The sequence below is a fragment of the Mya arenaria genome, chromosome 11 (assembly GCF_026914265.1).
Source record: "Mya arenaria isolate MELC-2E11 chromosome 11, ASM2691426v1".
NCBI lineage: Eukaryota > Metazoa > Mollusca > Bivalvia > Myida > Myidae > Mya > Mya arenaria.
Genome location: NC_069132.1, coordinates 38,677,597 through 38,683,957, shown reverse-complemented (window position 1 = coordinate 38,683,957; position 6,361 = coordinate 38,677,597).

Genomic DNA, 6,361 nt, shown 5'->3' with positions numbered 1-6,361 from the left:
TAAGCCACAAATCGCTAACCATCCTAGCATTCTATAGATAAAGTGATGTAAGCGACAAATCGCTAACCATCTTAGCATTCTATAGATAGAGTGATGTAAGCGACATGCCGCTAACCATCTTAGCATTCTATAGATAAAGTGATGTAAGCGACAAATCGCTAACCATCCTAGCATTCTATAGATAAAGTGATGTAAGCCACAAATCGCTAACCATCCTACCATTCTATAGATAAAGTGATGTAAGCGACAAATCGCTAACCATCCTAGCATTCTATAGATAAAGTGATGTAAGCGACAAATCGCTAACCATCTTAGCATTCTATAAATAAAGTGATGTAAGCGACATGCCGCTAACCATCTTAGCATTCTATAGATAAAGTGATGTAAGCGACAAATCGCTAACCATCCTAGCATTCTATAGATAAATTGATGTAAGCCACAAATCGCTAACCATCCTAGCATTCTATAGATAAAGTGATGTTAGCGACATGCCGCTAACCATCTTAGCATTCTATAGATAAAGTGATGTAAGCGACAAATCGCTGACCATCTAAGCATTCTATAGATAAAGTGATGTAAGCGACAAATCGCTGACCATCTTAGCATTCTATAGATAAAGTGATGTAAGCGACAAATCGCTAACCATCCTAGCATTCTATAGATAAAGTGATGTAAGCGACAAATCGCTAACCATCCTAGCATTCTATAGATAAAGTGATGTAAGCGACAAATCGCTAACCATCCTAGCATTCTATAGATAAAGTGATTTAAGCGACAAATCCCTGACCATCTTAGCATTCTATAGATAAAGTGATGTAAGCAACAAATCGCTAACCATCCTAGCATTCTATAGATAAAGTGATGTAAGCAACAAATCGTTAACCATCCTAGCATTCTATAGATAAAGTGATGTAAGCGACAAATCGCTAACCATCCTAGCATTCTATAGGTAAAGTGATGTAAGCAACAAATCGCTAACCATCCTAGCATTCTATAGATAAAGTGATGTAAGCGACATGCCGCTAACCATCTTAGCATTCTATAGATAAAGTGATGTAAGCAACAAATCGCTAACCAATCTAGCATTCTATAGATAAAGTGATGTAAGCGACAAATCGCTGACCATCCTAGCATTCTATAGATAAAGTGATGTAAGCGACAAATCGCTGACCATCTTAGCATTCTATAGATAAAGTGATGTAAGCGACAAATCGCTAACCATCTTAGCATTTTATAGATAAAGTGATGTAAGCGACAAATCGCTAACCATCCTAGCATTCTATAGATAAAGTGATGTAAGCAACAAATCGCTAACCATCCTAGCATTCTTTTTCAATGGTTCGCACATGGCACTGTCAAAAAACAACGCTTGGAAAAAGCACTAAAGTCAATTCGATAAAGTAAATGGGCTTAACACTATGGGCAAATAATATGAATACTGTATTCGTTCAAATTTGATTGGATTTTTACCTTAGCACTCTTCAAATTTTATGTTTAAACTTATGAAAAAAGATCACACCACTTTACTGTTTCGATGTTCAAAACACATTATTTCAATAGATAATTTTTAGATGTGTTGTTTGTTTTTCTAATTCAACATGTGCAATTTCTACGTATTTTTTAATTTCCTATCATATTAAAAACAGCTTAATAAATGTTAAAATAGTTAAAAGCAACAAAGCCAGTTAACATTTAGCTATACAAACCATTCTACGATCTTATTTATGCTAAGGGAATCTGACTGAAATTTATTTCTAAAGTCAATTTAATCATTATGTTCTGCGGATCTAAACAAAGACAAATATATGAAGTCTCCACTTTCGCTCTAGACGATTTATGAGTAGAGATGTCGGTTGATTACATATACCTGCCTAAAGTTGTTGAGATCAAACAATGTCAACGATCTTAGTGTTGAATGGTTCAGAATTAACTTTTCTTTCACGAAACACAAGGCTTCACGTTTAATTGGATACACACTGGTTATGTTTTGATGAATCGACATCTGGCATGCTTTGATTAAAGTTGTGCAAGTGACATCTCGCTAACCATCAAAGACTGATTGGTTATAGTTCACATAGAATTGTTAATTGTTATACATTGAATAGAACTATTGGAATTCAGGACAACTCCTCATTTCGTATATATACTATTATTCTTCAGTAATCAAAAAATCCGTGTATGTATTTGACAAAATATTGTTACAGCTTGTCGTTGATGAATTGATCATTTGTAGCGTATTTGTTTTTGTAGCAGTTTGGATAATGGGTTTTCATAGGGTAAACACAGAGTTAAAAAGATATTGATGGTGGTAATTATTTGTCTCTCTGACGTTCTTTATGGAAAAATCCGCATTTTCTTGCTTGCTTGTTTTGTATGTGAAAATTTTGCTCCAATGAGTTAGGTTTCAAAGGCTTCCAAAACTGAATTTCCATAGTATACCTTTATTCATATGCAAATAAAATTCCTTATGTGAAAAACTACAGAAACAAGCTCAGTAGCACTCTAAGAAACATTTCGCACACAAATCACGAAAATCACAAAATTTTACTGTCTTGATAAAAGGAAACATATTGAAATTGTCTACTTCTCGACATTTGGGTCCTTGACTGAATTCAACATGTGCAATGTCAGTACGAAAACAATAACTATGTTGTGTCATTTTCAACCAAGCGGTAAAAAAACAATACAAATCATTAAAAAGTTACTCGGCTGTGGTATATCTGCGGTTGGGTAATGTTCTGAGGGACGATCTTGCTTCTATTCTTGACCGGTTATGGATAATGAGACGTTTATAACTGAGAATAAAAACACGAAATAAATTTAATAACTTAACGTTTTTCGAATACCGAACTCGTTGCACGTCGATACGCTTTAACTAAAGTATGTCCAGTACGGCGTAGGGTGACATCGACTTATGGTTATGGGTCAGTCAGGTCAATTCCAAAATTGTATTATATCTTTAAAGAAAATCGTTCGCAAAAAATAAAAACATCAAACTGATAAACAGCGACAGAGCTTAAAAGATCGTATTCGATACTTATTCGATACTCTTTTATTTTATTCTATTTCTTTACAATGCCCAATGGGTTTTTTTTTGTTTTACTTTACACTCTTCACAATGGCCAATGGCATTCCTAGTTTCATTTTATAATGGTCATTGGAAATTTTAATTATATTCAGCTCATCTCTGTTCATTTAACCGTAGGTCAATGTGACTTCAGTCGGCCTACGGTCGAAAAATAAGACAAATCAACACCGCAAGTCTAAATTATGTGGGAGTATGGAACAAGGAGAGGAAAAACGATTAAAATTAGAAGTCCAGTGCATATCCACTGCTCTAGCTAGCTAAACCTTTATATAATTGATGGTATTAAAACAACGTCTATCAGGAAAGAACTCTCGTTGTGGAATAATTCAAGTGTCTAGATTGCGACGTTTTATTTTAAGGTAATAATTATCTCATTTATTATTGCAAATCGAAATGGCTTTCAAATGCAAATTCAAATTCCATGTGATTAATACCTGCCTATAAGAGCCACAGACCATTGATAAATAACTTCCAGAAGCCAGCATTGATAGATAGATGCTAAGACTTTCTGACGTAGACGATATCCATAAGGCAAAGTAAGAATGTAAAGATTTTTGACGATAAGCAAGTAATCATATTGTCTAGAATACATCCACGTTTTGACTCTATAGTGTTGAATATCAATCTTTATAGTTGATATTGATTGTATTTGCTCACGTTTACAAAGCATTGGAATACTTACAGAAGAAATTCCCTATGCCGAACTCTGTTATCTCGATGTTCTTGTTATGTCAAACTTTTTTTTTCGATTGAGTTAGACTGTTTTTTGTATTTCGGTTATATTGAACGCTCATTATCTCGAATTATTTCCTGAAGTCCTTACGACTTTGACGTAGCAAAATTTTGCTTGGACTGTTTAAACCAAACCTAATGTTTGACGTTATTTAGACAGCAACCTACATAATAAGCCAATGAAATTACAGATAGGCAATCATTAAAGATGCACTCTTACTCCACAGTTAAGATTAACCACAGTTGATACTATTGTTTTTTATTATTCAAAAAAGGATAAATAAATGTCGAAAATAATGGTTCTTATGAAGGATACCTATTTTATTTTGAAAGAAATGTGCATTAAACACAGTACTTCTACCTTTTGAGATTATAGTAGATCACAGTAAATATTTTAGCATTCACCAATCATTTGATATGTTTGCGTTTTCAGCTATTGAAAACACGGTTACAATCTTTTTATCAGTAATTAATATTTTCCATAAATGCACTATTAAGTAAGTAGTTAAAGGTTTATCAGTCAAAATATATGTTTTTATACATGTGTATGAATTGATATTGAATAAAAGTGTCACTTTAAGTTCTTGACATAATCATGAAGAATTTTAACTTCCGCGGTTGTTTAAAGGTCCGTTTACTGTTCCATCAGAAATAAAGCTAATTAGTTCACAGCTTTAATTCCAGTGGGTGCGTTCTAATTATGTTGGTTATATTTCACAAACCTTCAAATTGAACATTGACATGTTTCCCTGAACATTGTGAATTTCAACTGAAACCCCAATTTGGTATTAAAATATTTGAAGAATCTCTCACTGTTGAGAAAACCGAGATGGGTAATAAAGAATAATCTTGTCATTCAACGCACTGTTACATGTTATCTTTTGGAAATCAGAAGATTTAATTATTTATTTAACAAAAACTGGCTACAGAGCCTCGTTGATAAATTGATCATTTGTGGCGTAACATATTTTGCCACATAGGTTGTTGACGGTTATCATATAGAATTTTCATATATACTGGTTCACTTTAAAAAAACCAAGAAAGCTCTCAGTAAAATTATGTTTGTGCGTTATGCCCAACAACTTAACAAGACTTACACTCTCATTGGGGCTGACGTCCATGGATAGGCCAGTGGCGTCGTAATTAAAACACCTATCATACCTCTAATGCATATACTTAAATCAATGAACTGCTCTTAATCGGTAACCGACTCTTAAAAAAGGTAGTTGAATATAAAGGCAAAAGTTAGCCAATGGAACGGGCTGCTTTTTGGCATTTTCAATTTAGGCGACAGCCTTTTCTACCAATTTGTGGATACGCTTATCGTCTTTAGAATCATTGGCAACATCATTAATTTGATATCAAGCTATAGTGTTCCATCCGTCGGCTGAGTTTTCAGCATTTATAATAATTGTATTTATATGCTCTCAAGTTTTAAAATATAGAATAAGATGTTTTATCTAACTACAATATCTTCTTAAACATTCCATAACATAGGAAAAGTCAGAATTTAAAAATCTATAAAGCCAGCATAAAAGTAAATCGTTCGGTTTTCGTTTGGACAGTGTTAACATTTGGAAATGAAGCCATTAAATGTTCTGCTAAAAATACCCTCATGAATGCTGTCAGTAAAGTAATCAAAATTCTTTTTTTTTCGATAACTAACATAAAAAGCCAGCTTACAATCGGCAAATGTGTTTGGGCTAACGTTTGTGTTTGGTTCCCCGCTTGCAGTGTACTCAATGTCATGCAACACGGACACAACTGAAAACATATGTGGATACTTTTCGAACATTTAAGCTTAACTGATTGAAGTCGTTTAATACATATAACACCACTGTATGCAATGGAATAATTTATGTACTTACTAATATAAGCATGTATTTTTTCATTCAGACACTCCGAGTACTCCCGTTTTTGCCCAATTTCAGTTATCTTTATGCAAATTATTGAAATGTTTCTAAAATGAAGTGTGTGTTGAACGCCTTTTTATGTGATCTCATTCCGGACTTTCCGGTCCGAGGATGTGTACTGAATAATATTTCCTGTTATTCAATTTCGGAATAAATGGTTCCTGTCGTCTAAGATCGTGCAACATCTTTCCAGTACCACGTTAAAGCTATGCAATATTATTATGTGATATTTTTTTTTATTTATTATCGATATTGTTTTTTGCATATTTTTGTTTCGGAAAATATTCGATTCTGAAAATGTACGCTTGTGTAGTTGTTACGAAATTTCCTTGATAAGTGAAATCCGCATCACCATAAAAAGCTTACTTCCGGGAAGGGCATAAACACATTTTTTCTTCGTATTTTTTTATAGAATAAAGGAAAACGTGAAACATAGTTAAATGAACAAATCGTAATTTATGGATTGCTACATTTCTTTTATACGTCTTTTATAGGTAAAAATATTTTATTTTGATATAGCCAAATGGTTAACAATTTACACTACAAACACTTATTTCATACGTAGTTTCGTCAACGGTCCTCAATGGTTGATGAAGAATCCAAGCGTTTACTATGTGGGATAAATACG